The 15,269-nt window shown below is 44.1% G+C and overlaps 1 long non-coding RNA gene across 1 annotated transcript; it reads right to left on the bottom strand.

Annotated features, from left to right (window-relative positions):
• Positions 1 to 17: 17 nt before the first annotated feature.
• LOC138690042 (uncharacterized) lies at positions 18 to 15,006 on the bottom strand. The gene is made up of 5 exons (XR_011328802.1): positions 13,936 to 15,006; positions 12,663 to 12,746; positions 8,833 to 9,008; positions 7,132 to 7,294; positions 18 to 1,559 (listed from the first exon to the last, which is right to left on the bottom strand). It is a non-coding gene; the product is annotated as an uncharacterized lncRNA (long non-coding RNA).
• Positions 15,007 to 15,269: the final 263 nt, after the last annotated feature.

The following is a 15,269-nucleotide window of genomic DNA, read 5'->3' as shown; positions in this document are numbered from 1 at the left end:
AAAGAAAACAAAACAGAAACAACTAAAGTCGGGTTTTATTAGCTGAAAGGAAATGTTATCTTCCCTGTTGCTTCAGCAGCCTAAGGAGAAGCATGCAGTTTTTGTCAATATGCCCAAGGAATATTTAAAGCTTTCAACATCAATGTGTCATTTCCCATAACAGCCCATCACAGGGGCAAGTCCAACAAACAAGCCTTCATGGCCATAATACATGTTTCAGTGCATTTTGCTGTCTCCGATACAGCTCCCCAGGCTGCTTGCTCAGGCTCCAGGCTGCTGTCTGGAGACTGTGAACGAGCAGTGGCTGGGACCATCTCAGCAATGGCAATCCCAAGGCTGCTGCTAATAAGACAAGTCCATGCACATCACCTTCAGAGCTGCATTCCCCTCGCCAGACCCAGGCTGCCACGCTCACTTAAATCCTGCTTCCTACCCACCAAAGGGCGGTGGGTCAGGGCGAGCCCACACCACCGTGGAGGCAACCTGGCCAGAGGCTGCTGTGAGCAGCTGGAGCTGCTGAGGGGACACCAGGGGACAAGGACCTGCACACTTGTGGGTAAGGAGTTAATGGGTAAATGCTGGTAGATGGCACTCAGGAAGACGAAGCCATCCATGGTCCTGGGGCTTGGAAACTTACTGTTTGGCACTACCAACAGTTCCTTTATTACAGCTCTTTATGTCAGTTCTTACAAAGGGTTTTTTTACCTGGATTCTGCCTTAAGCCACGGCCCAGCACCTCTCTGAGAAATTGTAACCGGACTTTGACCAACGTGCCAAGGCCAAAATAGTATCTGCTATCTGAAATACAGGCATTTCCCCAAGTAATCCACATACCACTGCATTTCTGTGTTGAGACAAAAGGGGTTTTTTTCATGCTGTGGATTTTGTTGGTTTTCAGCTAACACTGTAAGACCAGATTTGGCTCAGGCTCCCACACTTGCACATTGTGTTTTTTGAGAATCAGCAAGGTTCGAACTACGAGGCACATGCACTGGCATGATGATGCTACTGCAGTGTGTTGCTCTAAGAGGCTTTGGAGCAGCACATCAAGAGTCAATGTGCTCTTGTGTAACTCAGTGGTCCTGAGGCCACCCTGAGTGATCCTGGGGATGGAGCAACAATGTGAGGGACCAGACCCTGGTCTCAGCTGGGCCAAGCAAACCAACTTCATCAAAACTACACCTGCTTCAGCCCTACCTGAATATGGACCAGAACTATTCATAATCCAGCTGGCAGCTTTGTCTCTGAGGCCAGGGGCAGCATACTGGAAATATGCGACTTCTCTATAATGAGTTTGGCAAACAAGGTAATTGCATGCCAGTCCTGCAGGTTTCATTAGTCTGTCTCTGTCCATGGCAGGCTGATCTGCCTCTGTCCTCTGAAGTGGATGCACGCCAGCACCATCCATCTCTCACTGTCCTCTTGGCTGCAGAGTCCAGTTTTTTAATAGACACGGCCTGAACAGATTCAATAGGTGCCTGGTGGAGGGAGTGAATCTGCATCTCTAAACATCCTGAAGGATGGCTGAGCATTAGGCAGTCCCATAAATGAGTGTCTTTCTAAGGTCAGAGGATGGAGAGGCATGATATCACCATGACAGATTGAGAGAGAGAGAGAAAGAGATATATCATTAATATGGTATGCATTTAATCCCCAAATATTCTTCACATCTTAAAATAAGATGCCTGGAAGGAAGTCCCTGCTGCCCTGAAAGCAGAGCTCAGCAGGGTTCATGTTTGTGTGTCTTCAGGAAGACAGTGAGTTTGTTCAGACCTGGGTGGCAGAGTGATGGAGGTAGCCAGAACACACAGTTCTTCATTAAATTGTGATGAGCTGATGAGTTAATGAATTACAGGGGCCTTTACTGCAGATCAGCCTGGAATTGGTATTTGGACAGCCAAGGATATGCTTTCAAAGTTCTTGCATTTAATTTTTTTTTTTTTTTTTTTGCATCTGGGACTCATGATCAGAGTTTTATTCTCATAAACAGTTTCTACAGCTTTAAAATGCTTTCGTATCTATTCTCCCTAATTTGTACTCATACCATGAAGACTCAGCATATACATTAACCAAAGCTTTGGTGGACATCAAGAATTCAGGGCTTCCTGTGGAGAAAAAAAAAAAAAGGCAAGAAATCAACTCTAAAATAAAATAAAAACAAAAACAGAAGATGAAAGAAAAAAAATCCAGGTGGTAGGGATTAATCTGATTTCATCTAAACTTTCCCAAAATGGAGAATATACTTCAAAAGTCAAACGCAGAGCCCTATTTCATGTTCTCTACAGTAATCTTTAGAGTTCAAAACACTCATCTGTTCATCCCTCCACGTCCCCTCACAGTGGCGTTTGCAAATGACACAAACATTTGACTATGATCTGTGCTCTCCCTAATGCAGCCGAGCCTGTGCGCGCCTTGTAACAATTTTCTCTGGAGCAAGTTCAAGCACAATTTGCTCATGCTGGTATCTATCTGTCATCGGATGTGTCAGCCGAATCTCTCTCAGCTCGAGTGGGGAGGAAGGAGACAAAAGGTCACCTTCTACATATGGTATGTTCTCCAGGAGGCAGGAGGAAGGAGGAGGAAAACTAAGTTTTCATCTACCTGACAGGAATCGAATGCTTTTTTCTCTTTCCCTTTGCAATTCATTCCCCATGCTAGCAGTGCGGCTCAGTGCCTCTGGTAGCAGATAGATGAGCTTAGGACAGATGAAAATGAACCAGATCCATTGGAAAGCTGGGAGTGTTGCTGCTGCCGAATGGTAGCTCTGAAGGTTGTGATGCCTTTCCTTAGAGGAAGGATTGCTCACCAGCAATTGAACACCAACAGTGGCTTAACTCTCCAAGGCTGCACTCTGCACTGAAACTAGATCTGGTTGATACAACCAAGGTGCTTGTGGGAGCCAGCATGAGGCACTTGGGTTCATGACACTTGAGTTCAGCCCCAGCTGAACTCACACTGCATTGCTTGGGAGTTCATTCTCCTGTGGGAGATGCAAGCAAGGAAGATGATTTCAAGCGCAGTTCTGCACTGAAAAGGGGTTAATGAAGAAACAACACCTTCCTACTCCTTGTGTGTACTCAGAACTGCATCTGATTACTGGCTGCACACGACATGGGGACCGTGCCCCTGGCCCACCCCACCACAAGCTGGCATGGCTTCCATAGAGTGTGCCAACAGGAGACGTGGTCACTGGGAAAAGGAAGAACTTCATAGCCTGAGCTTTAACCTGCATTAGACACTTAGCTCAGATATGGGCATCTACCTACAGCAACTCAACAATTAGGAACCTAAGCTCCCCAAAACAGCAATTCTGAGCGTATTGATTGGGTGACTAAAGCAGATCATGCCGCTCCAATTAGGAAATGGGATGTCTGGATGCTGCTGCATGCAGGGTGGTGACAACCCTGGTGATTGCTGGAGAGCACCAGCCCAACTCACAGGTCCCTGGCAGGCTGATACAGAACAGGGCAGATGTGATTTGGAAACCACTGCAAAACTCCAGTCCCACCAAGAACCAACGCATCTCCTGATATTGGGCAAGGGCTTGCTATGCTCCAAGAAAGCCATGGTCCAAGGCATATCCTGGAGCATGAAACTCAGGTTACCCAGATCCACTTGCTTAGGGAAAAGTTTGGATTAGAAAACACAGCAGAGGGAAACACAACGTGTAGTGTGGTGTGACCACTGCCCACACAAGAGCCAACCTCTGTCCCATTGTACACAGGGCAAGACTGCTCTGGCTTGGGAGGAAGGCAGAAAAGTGGCTGGAGTGGGGAGAGAAGCCAAAGCATCCATCTCCATTGAAAAAGGATCTTATCTTTACTGCAGATAGAACCACAACGACTTTTTTATCCTTGAGGTTTATTTTGTTAGTGTTTCTGTATCTGACACCAGTCAAAAGGGATTCTGGGAAAAAAAAATAAATGATACTTTTAGTATTTTATAAAAGGAGATGTATGATCTCAGTCATTCAGTGAGAGCAGAAGACTTACAGGATGGTAAGGAATAGAAAAGAGCCTGGAGATTTATTTCCCATTAGAGTGCATCAGATGGGGAGGAAGGGGGCACAGACAAAACTGAGTGATCTGATGTGGAACCAGAGCCAAAATGTAGAAAAGGCAAAAATCAAATTGAGACAGGCTGAAAGTTTTCCAGTGAAATGTTTCCTTCCCCCAAGAAAAGAGGTATTTTCTACAAAAGGACATGTTCAGGGACAGCCCCCAGTTTTCATGAAATTGTTGTTATTTTTCAGTTTGCATTGAGTAACCAGGCCAAAAAGGATTAGCACCACCAGAAAAAGAAGTTAGGTTGCAGCAGACTTATTTCCATTGAAAACGTAGGTGAAAGCAAAGGCTTATGTGCAATTCTTCCATCAATAAAATCTAATTTTCCAACCATTTGTAAGGCTGAAGTGAAAAAAAGAGTTAAGGAAAAACATTCTCAGGGAAATGAGCTAGATGCTATTGACAGTAAATCTACAGAAACTTTCACCAATCTGGCTGCTGTTGTTACCTGTCAATCTCTCAAAATCTCCATGTGAAGGATAGGCATGTCCTGGAGGATAGCCTGCTGCTTGCAACAGGGATAGGCTTGTATACCCAAATAAATGCATTTTCTTTTCCCCTGGCCATATCTCTTCATCTAATAAAAGGTTTTATCTTCCCCTACAAACCTTGTCTTACTATAACACTTAACCCTCCCTAGCTACACACATGCAACATAACCAAGCCTATTTCGGAGAATGGGAGAGGACTGTGACATATTGAGCCAGCACAGTCAGTCTTGCAGAGGAATGCATCTTAGCTGGGTCAGTAAAGAAAGATTGCTGCCCTGCCTGCCAGGAGGGCAGGCCGACGGGGGACCCATTACTCAATCCCACTCCACTTCGATGTTTATTTTGCTGTGCCTCTAACTGTGCTCCCCAAGCATATTGTCTCTCCTTGTTGCATCCATGATGCTTCCCGTTGCCCTGTTAGATGTTTTCAAAGTCACTAAAATAGGATAATACAGACAAACGCCCACACAATACAAAATTAGTAACATGAATTGGAGAAGAGAGAAAATTTTTTTTACGTGCCGGCTGTTACAAGCACACAGCAACAATTGGTGCAAACTGTACATTTTGCAGTATGTGTTAGTGTGCAGAGACCCAGGCACAGATTTTTAGCAGCAGCAGTAGCTGTGATGAAGCTGGTTTGTAACAACCAGCGTAAAGTAATGGAGCAATGAAAACACCAAACTATTTTACTGTGCAGCCAAACTAAATGCCTTTTGGTCCTTCATGCATGAGTCTTATAAGTGTAAGCTTCTCACACTAAAAGAAAGAAAAGCATCCTTACACTTTAGCAAGAAGAGTGATTCAGATAGCCCCAGGCAACAAAGATCTGAGCCAATAAAGAACAGCAGCATTTGACTGCCTTTGAAAAAGTATTTGCTGATTTTTTTTCATGTGCAACATTGCTTTAAGCTACCAAAGACACAGAGGTTAATGGCAGGTCACTAGGAAGATGTTATTGTGTTATTTCTTTTCAACATGCCTTCCTCCCCTTTTCCAGATGTGTAGGGCCAAATGGGAGATGGACTGGCAGTGGAAGCCTCAATCCACACTCTAAGCAGAGGTCAGCCCAGCCCTGGGTCTGAGCTTTGGGACTGGAACCTCCTGTATTACTCCAAGAATGAAATGCAGCATTGCTTTTGTAGAGACTGTTCCAATGCAGTTTTCAAAAGCAGATGTGCACAGAAATAAAAGCCAGACATCCGTCAGCTCCACATGACTAACTCAGAAACCCAGTACGTATGTTGGAAATCTGGTAAAGAAAGGGTGGGGAACAAATACCTTAAGAGTTCCCATTATTCAAGTATCTCTGAAATAAACCTCTCTGATGGGCAGAGTACCTTGGAGGAGTCCCTAGCTGCTCTGGACCTGGCAGCAGCAAATATTTTCTATCCAAAGTCAAAATAGTGCATGGAGAAGATAGTCAGTGAAAACAGGTGGAAAAGACAGTGAAAACCAGAAAAGTAACTGAAGAACCATAGAGTGAACTCCTGGCCTAAGTCAACAGCAAAAAACTCCCACTGGTTTCCATAGGTTCATGTAAGTTCTCCTTTCATTAGTAAAACATCCAGACAAAACCACAAATTTTTATCAGGAAGGATTACATTCACACTGTCCATCATTCCTTCTGCAGTTCCATCACCATGGTAAGAGATCAGGTAAGGTCCCCTGTCCTGCCGATAGCACTGCTCTAATGTGGAAGAGGCTATGGCCTTTTGACCTTCTCTACTGGTTGCAAGATAAGATACAGGGCCTTTTCATCTTCTGCTTAAGCAGGATTTCTAACATGTCTTTCAGAATGAGGAAAGAAGCATAAAAAAACTCTGTCTCACAAGCATGATGTTTTTTAATGAATGCTTCCTAACAAACTGATGAGATGGGATGGAGGGAACAATCTCTCTCCAGCCTGTACATGAAAGCGTGCCTCTGCTCCCCTCTGACACAGCCTCCACAGGCTGCTGGAACATCCAGGGAGCAAGCCTCATCCATGACCATCGCCCAGAAGTCCCAGGCTGAAATGAGATAAACTGACCTGCCACTTAGCAGTGGTAGATGACTTCCCCAGAGCTTCCTTCCAGCTCTGTAAATCAGTCATATCAAGCAGAGGTTGGCTGGAGGGTGCCTCATCCCTTCCAAGACTCACAGCCCTGCCCTCCTCTTCCAAAGCCATTTATTTGGAAAGGGCAAAGAGAGGTCCAAGCAAAGCTATGACTAATGCCTAGCTAATTCTCAGAAGAGAAGGCAAACCAGCTCCCAAGGAAAGAGAGTCTTATGCTTTCCTGACCCAGGCTGTGAGAGTTTAAGAAGGAGCTTGCTCTTACCTGTAAAAATAAATGGTTTCCTCATCAGAGATTACAGAGGGCAGCTCTCCTGTCTGTGTTACATCTGCAGGGCCGGTGGTGCAAGGGCAGATGTCAAGACGTTGAGTACCCGAAGACCTGCAGCAGTGCACCGCAGGGATTAACCTAGGTGCATTCCAGAGGAAAAATTTAGTGTGTCCCTTGTCCTAACCTTTTTAGGTGTTAAGTGCTGAAGTCATTGTTTGGTTTTCATTGTCACAACCACACAAAACTTACCTTCACTTTCCCGGAGTAGTTGTTTCCTACTTTGGGTTTGAACACCGGAACATGTATAGTCCTCACTGCAATGTTCGTCACGTTCATAGGTGTGAAACAGCCCCCAACTTCTATACACACCTTCAGTGGAAGCTGCTCTTCACTTAAGCCTAGGAAGCAGGTTCTGAGAGTAGCAAAGAAACAGCAAATACAGCATTGCTTAATAAATGAAAAATACAGTACACATGAGCTATTTGCAATACAAAGCAATAAGGCTCAATGAAGTTGAGGAAATATCTATTAAAAAAAAGAAAAATTCAGATTACAAATTTTTTCCTTCTCAAATGTGTATGTTTTAATTAAGTATTTTTGGTGCTTTATATTCCTACATTACCAGCTAATTTGTAAATTCCAGCATCTTTACATACTTTTTAAGCTACATTTGTTCTTCTACTGACAATCAGTACTTTATTCAACTAATACTTTTACATTCACCAAAGAGGTATAAAATCTTTTATCTTTGAAAAAAACATATTCTTTTAATGATCTCCAATGTTCTGCTGCAGGCAATATTTTGCAGGTGTACATGGGAGTTGGGAAAAATTACACAGAGCTGGAACTGCCAATGCTCTTTCTCCATTTGGAGGAAAGGAAGATTCTAGCACTCAGTAACTTGTCTTTAGGAAGAACAATGTTGCACAAAAATAACTGCAGTTAATGCAGTTACTATTGTGCAATTTGCCCATATGAACTTAGGTAAGTTGTCTCTTTCTAAAGAAATACAAAATCTCTCGTTCCATCAGTTCACTCTAGCCAGTGTGCAGGAACACTAAAGAACCTGCCTCTAGCACCTAATCCTGGAGCGTAACTTCTCCCTTGGAGAAGGTGATGTATCCAAACAGCTTTCTGTGACAGGCAGTATCCACTGAAGGGCCCCTGCAAAAAAGAATATGGAAGCTGATGTGAACCTCACTCTTTCCATGCAGGTTTCACTCTTCTGCAGGGGTTGATTTCAAGGAGTTTACAACCTTGAGGGTGTGAGCAGAGTGTCTCTGTAGCATACCTTTGCAAAGCAGAACTGCAAAAGCTCGCTAAGTCTGAACTGCAGAAGGAATTCAGGTTTGAGCATGTCAGCAAGGAACAGAAGGACCTGAGAGCACAGACTACACACTAAATAACCCATGGCTTTCTGTACAAAAAAGGGGAAGTTCATGGGGTAAAATATCACAAGGAAGGAAACTATTTTAACCATATAAATGGCAAGCATATTTAAAAAAACCCCAGGTTTTAGTTTAGCAGAAGTAGCTTCTGACCTAGGAATACTTTGCTGGTACAGAGGGAACCCAGTATCCAACTTTGCTTTCATGATGCTGTGCCAAAACAGCCCATTATGCAAGAGAGGACTTTCAAATTCTTATTTAATAAAAGAGGTCAAACTGAGCTCAAACAGTCTCTTGTTGAAGTGCTGCTTAATGTGGATTTGACTAACTGTCATGGCTCAGTGCCAGTCAGCAACTTCAGAGAGGTTTCTGAGAAAGGTTCTTCAACCTTCCTTTGCTTCAGTCTTCCTTATACAGTGAAAGAGGGTAAAGCAATGAGAATGAGAGGTCTTCATAAAGAAAAAAATTACAAGGTCTTGCCATGGAAAAACCATAACTAGCACGTCAAGATATCCATGCCAGACAATGTGTCTGCTGGTTTTGCTGCTGGACTACATCTTACCTTAAGGGAAGCAAAGAGAGTTGTCATCTGTAGGTGAGACAAACAAGAAGATGAAGCCGTGAGTGCTGCTGAGACGAATGTGTCACATCAAAAGTTCATTTCAAGCACAGGTTAGGATCAACTGGAGGGTGACACAGTGGCAGAATCTTTTATTCATCCTAATTTCATGGCTAGATCTGTGTAAGAATGAGGACAACAATTTTGAAAAGATTCGCCACAACTGTGTTTTTTTATTTTGTTGCATTTTTTTCTTAACCTTAAAATTTGATGTATTCAATCAATTCTACTCCTTCTGTCACATTCACATTGCGGATTAGTTAATTGCAGAAGCAAAAAAGGGTGCCTGATATATTATGTTGTCGTGGTTTAACCCCAGCCAGCAACTAAGCACCACGCAGCCGCTCACTCACTCCCCCCCATCCAGTGGGATGGGGGAGAAAATCAGGAAAAGAAGTAAAACTCCTGGGTTGAGATAAGAACGGTTGAATAGAACAGAAAAGAAGAAACTAATAATGATAATGATAACACTAATAAAATGACAACAATAGTAATAAAAGGATTGGAATGTACAAATGATGCGCAGGGCAATTGCTCACCACCCGCTGACCGACACCCAGCCAGTCCCCGAGCGGCAATTCCCTGCCCCCCCCTTCCCAGTTCCTAAACTAGATGGGACGTCCCATGGTATGGAATACACTGTTGGCCAGTTTGGGTCAGGTGCCCTGGCTGGGCATGAGAAGCTGAAAAATCCTTGACTATAGTCTAAACACTGCTGAGCAACAACTGAAAACATCAGTGTTATCAACATTCTTCACATACTGAACTCAAAACATAGCACTGTACCAGCTACTAGGAAGACAGTTAACTATATCCCAGCTGAAACCAGGACATATGTACAGACCGTTGGAAAACTACAAAAAGCAGAAACCTAGACAAGTCATCCAACTCCTCACTAATGGCCTTCAGCAATGAGGAAATGAGACTAACTGTAGTAAAAATGCAAATAAAAAGCAACATATGAATTCAGGCCTCTGTCTTCATTACAGAATCAATAAGAAACACACTAATTCAGGCAGCCAAAAGTTTAAAGCCAAAAAAAGGAGAACAAACCCCAGTCTTTCACATCTGTAGCCCTGGCAGCAAGGAAATCTTGCCAAATTCCTAACCACTTGTATAGCAATTTATACCTCCCATTGCCCCATGTGGGCTCTAGTAGCCTATGTCAACAGTTGAGGGACAAGTCTCCAGAAAAGAAAGGCCAGTCTTCCTCTGGGGTCAGGAGGAGCCTCTCTTGAAGTCTCTTCCATGATGAGAGCGTGAAATTGTCAAGACCTGTTGAAATGAACTTGAACAAAATTTCAACTGGAATTTCTGACCAGCCCAAAAATCCTTGCCTCTTCTTCCCAGATCTTTCTCTTGCAGGCACAATGCCTGTCCTGCTGCAAGAAGGGCTCAAGCACAGTGGCAACACCTGCTCTAAGGGCTTTTCAGTCATGCTAAGGAGCAAGACTGATCAGCAGCTGCATGAGAAATCCTCTTCAAGGGTAAGTTTCAGTCACCCAATCTACTCTGGATAAAATGTAAGAACTTGAAACATTCGACTGTGATACCAGTTGCTTTTGAGGAATCTATTACACAACCATCAGCTCATGACAACTCTTGGCTTTTAAAGACTGAACCGGTGACACGGAGGAGAAAGTTCTACATGCAGCTACCTAACCTCAAAGTCCCTTCATGGTAAAGCATCTGATAAAGCAGTGAGCCTGTGCAAACTAAATTTAGTGCTGAAAAAATGGAGCTCAAGCATGTACAAAACTTTCACTCACTGTGTGTGCATGTGTATGTGTATGAATCAAATTTCTACATTGCTCTTTGCCAATTAATACCTCCAGATAAAACACACCAGGGAGAGACTTACAATTTCAAACATTTTGTGTGCTCTTCTGCCCTGATAGACATCGTAGCACTTTACTACTGTTTTACATGTCCAAATATTTGCCTGGATAAATAGATTTAGAATAGTTTGAATAAGCTGCACTTTCTCTTAGGAAGCTGGATGAGTCACATCGAAAAAAAACATTCTGGAAAAGATCTACGGCACAACTACAGACAGAAAAATTAAAGGAGAAGTCGGCACTAAACAATGCATCAAGGGTAGAAATGTCCAGACTATGTGAAACATGAGTAGCCTATAGATTTAATGAAAATTTGCCGAGGGAAGCATTTCCCCAACCTCAATCTTTATGAAAACTCTTTCGTAAAACAATCAATTGTATATATACTTTTTTAAAACATAAAATACATACTTTCTTTTTTTTTGTAACATGAAAGTCACAGACAATTAAGCTCACCAGGAGCAGAACTCCTCAAGGTGGTTATATACAGCTGGACTAACTGGACTGTGTTAGGACTGGATACTGTCCTAACACAACCTGTAAGCTCAAAAGGTACTAACCAGTGGGAAAGACTTGCCAAACCATAGTTAGAGCTAGACCTTTTCTACCCAGCAAGAGTCTCAGAAATGCCAAGGAGTCACTCCTTAAAGCTGTCTGCTTGGCTGGACTGCCATGGTGCTACAGGTCCCGGGTCCCTTGTAAGAGAGTCCATGCAGCAAGGTGGCCTTAGGCCTTTCACTTGCCATGAAAAGGAAAAGAAATTGAGAGGGGCTTGAGTGGAAACCTGCCCGGCATCCTGGAAACACCCCTAGAAACATGACACAAATATCTGAGATGCAATGAAAACAGTATTTTTCACTCTTGTTACTCTGGTCATACCACAAGGAATCAAAGGACCAAAATAACTCATGCACCATAAGAGAGGGCTTGAGTTATAATTTTGTGTCTCTCAGGACACAGCGAGAGCCCTCACATGCTTCAGAAATCCAAGTGGAGATCTAGCACGTTATGTAGATCAATTGCAGGCATAGAATTAGGAAGCAAAAAGTGATATTCCCACCATTAAATATAGGTTGGAGCCTTAATAAAGCACAAAGTAAATGAAACGAGAAGCTTTAAAATTGAAATTATTATGCGCTGTAACAACTGCCAGAAATTATATGCTAATGTCATTCTCTTGCTTTTATTCCTCTCCAGTTCAGCAACAACCCACTCACCTCAGTCTCTTCCTGCATCTGCAACTGCTCCTGTCTCACAGATTTGATACCTGTCTCTCTTTAGATAGTGGGCCCTCCCCCATCAAAATGCAACATCCTCCCCCAAAATGCCCCAAACCCAACAATTTCACCATGGATCCAGCAACCTCTCTCCTTAACCCCCCCCCCAGCATTAAGACCCTCAAGACTTCTCCATGCCTGTGCCACAGGCTGGACCATAACCTGACATCTTGCACATATAATTTCTTTCCTACCAGTGGTAAATCTGCTGCTAGAAGGATTCACTTAGGCATTCAAGCTTTCTCAGCCTTGTATTTCACTTCTGTATGCAGGAAATACTAAAAAATCAATTAAGACTATTACATTTTCCCTCCTTCCTGATTTGCTTCGTTTAAAAGTAAGAAACAGTCCAAGGTTGGCCAACTGGAAGCTTGCAGCATGGCAACTTCCACCGCTTTCCTGCCTCCGGGAACACAGAGGAATAAACCCAAACCTTTTTTCCTCCTGATCTTCAGCTTCTGGCTCGGAATTACACATGCATTGTGCAGTCAACCCACTTTCTGTTACCTGCACTCACACCTCTAATTAAACAGAAGATAATTTCAGCCTTTGGCTGGTTCCTTCTACGTGGGGACTCCAAGCCGACGTTATTCCTTGTGCTCCGACCAATCTGCAGTTTGACACACCACCATGGGCAGGAGGGTTGTGTGGGCAAAACCTGATCCTCCAGTGATGCTGGTCCTGTTTGGCAACCCCTGTGTCATCCCCAGACAATCGAGTAGCGTCTCAGTGATGTTGCTTCCTATACAACAGAGGGTGTTCAGAGATTACAGAATTGTTTTGGGTTTGTGTGGCTGGGTTTTGGTAGCGGGGGAGGGGCTGCATGAGTGGCTCCTGTGAGAAGCTGCTAGAAGCTTCCCTGGCTCCAAGTCGGACCCACCTCTGGCCAAGGCCGAGCCCATCAGCGATGGTGGTAGCGCCTCTGGGAGAACATATTTAAGAACGGTGAAACTGCAGTGGGGAGGAGATTGGAATGTGAGAGGAACACCTCTTCTTCAATGAAGAAGGAGCGGAGGAGGTGCGCCGGAGGAGGTGGATGCCCCTGCAGCCCGTGGTGAGGCGGCAGGCTGTCCCCCCCAGCCCATGGAGGGGAGCGGGGGAGCAGAAGCCCACCTGCAGCCCAGGGAGGAGCCCACACCAGAGCACGGGGATGCCCCCAGGATGGCCGGGATGCCATGGGAAAGCCCGCGCTGGAGCAATCTGTTCCTGAAGGACTGCAGCCCGTGGGAAGGACCCACGCCAGAGAAGTTCATGGAGAGCTGTCTCCCGTGGGAGGGACCCCATGGCGAAGCAGGGGACGAGTGAGGAGTCCTCCCCCTGAGGAGGAAGGAGCGGCAGAGACAACGTGTGACGAACTGACCCCAATCCCCATTCCCCATCCCCCTGCACTGCCGGGGGGAGGAGGGAGAGAGAACTGGGAGTGGGGTTGATCTGGGAAGGAGGGAGGGGTGAGGGGTGGTGTTCTGAGGTTTGGTTTTACTTCTCATTATCCTGTTTTGATTTGATTTGTAGTAAATTAAATTGATTTTGTTTCTTCCCCAAGTTGAGTCTGTTTTGCCCATGACCATAAGTGGTGAGTGATCCCTCCCTGTTTTTGTCCCAACCCACAAGCTTTTCGTTATATTGTCTCCTTCCCATCCCACTGGGGCGGGGAAGGAGTGAGTGAGTGGCTGCATGGTGCTTTGTTACCAGCTGGACCTAAACTACGACAAGAATAAAAACTGGAACTGCAACCAAAGCGAAGAGTTGCCTGGGGAAAGGGAGTGGAAACCAGTCCTGTGGGACTGTTAGCACCTAGAACCTATCTAGAACTAGAAATAAATACTGAAAGGGTGTCCTGCAGCCCACATACAAGTGCCCTGTGCTCTCCTCAGCCACAGGTAACGGTCCTGAACCGCCTCTGCAACCATAGGTAACTTTGATCTTCTTACCTATGGGAACAGCTGATGTCCTCCAGTCACCGTGGGTACTGGCACCCAAAATCAGACCATGGTGGAGGTTCACTCACATCAGTAGCAATAAGCATGAAAATGGTGTTATATGACACACGTGGAGAGAGGAGGAAAAAAACAAAAACAAACAAAAAAAACACACCCCCCCCCCCCAAAAAACCCAAAAAACATTTACAGGGGAACACAGGACCAAGGTGAAAATCAGAAAGCCACAAGATCACAGGCAATTATGGGTGACTTTCTTGGCAATCACAACTTGCAAATCAAGTCCACCTCCTGCCCCGGTGGCTGGTTGCCAGGAACAAGTTAATTAACCATCACTAAGAAATGCACGTCTAGTCTAGACTTTAACAGTGCTACTAAAGCTGGCTCCACCTCCTCTTGGCAGCTTCCTCTGACTGACCTCCTGTGATTGCCCACGGGCCAAATTCATCCTTGGGGAAAGTCTTTTTTTCTTTAGCTTGCACCAGGAATTAGTTTAGCCCTGAAAGTATGCCCTGGCATTTTCCCCATAACCTAAAGGAAATAATAAAATCTTTCTTTCCATTTTTTTTAAACTTCCCTCAACATCATTGATCTTCCCTGTCTTCCTCCAATCCCCTTTACACCAAAGGCTTACGGGTCCTTGTCGCTTTCAGCTGGCATTTGCAAGCATTTATTTTATTTTACATGTTGCTCATTGAACTTTTTCCAGTTCATGTGTCTTATTTTAAAACTACAATTCACAAAATAGTCTAATTCTCCAAATGGTGCTGAATTGAGTGGAATAATTACCTTACTTGTTTTAGGCCTCTGCTGGAGTCCAGAATTATATACTCAGAAAATTATGATTGTTTTATCTTCTTTTTTTTTAGTTTCATAAGATGTGTGAAAGACAGTTTTTATAAAGGACATAAAACCAGCCAAAACTATAATTACCACAGACAGAAAAGAATTCAGAGAAAAGATGATTTTATGATTAAGGCATTGCAGTAGAAAGTCAGAAATTTAGATTCTTTTTGTGGCTCTGCCAAAAACTCTCTCTATAACCTTTGCCGAGTGAGTTAATCCCTCTGTGCCTCAAATAAAATACTCTGGCACTTCCCTGTTTTACGATGGCTGCTGCAAAAACACATTCATTCACATTTGTGAGATGTTCAAATACACCAATAGTCAGAGTACCACAATGACTGGGATGGTTACAATCATCTGGCTGTATTTAATCATCTTTTGTCAAAAGCATATGCATCTTTAATCACAAGCACATGGGTTATAGCAGCATCGCTCTTGAGAAACAAGCACCGTACTAAAAGAAAAAAAACAAGAGCAAAAAT

Source organism: Haliaeetus albicilla, chromosome 2, assembly GCF_947461875.1.
Source record: "Haliaeetus albicilla chromosome 2, bHalAlb1.1, whole genome shotgun sequence".
Lineage (NCBI taxonomy): Eukaryota > Metazoa > Chordata > Aves > Accipitriformes > Accipitridae > Haliaeetus > Haliaeetus albicilla.
Note: the sequence above shows the minus strand (reverse complement) of the source record. Positions and strands in the feature narration are given on the sequence as shown.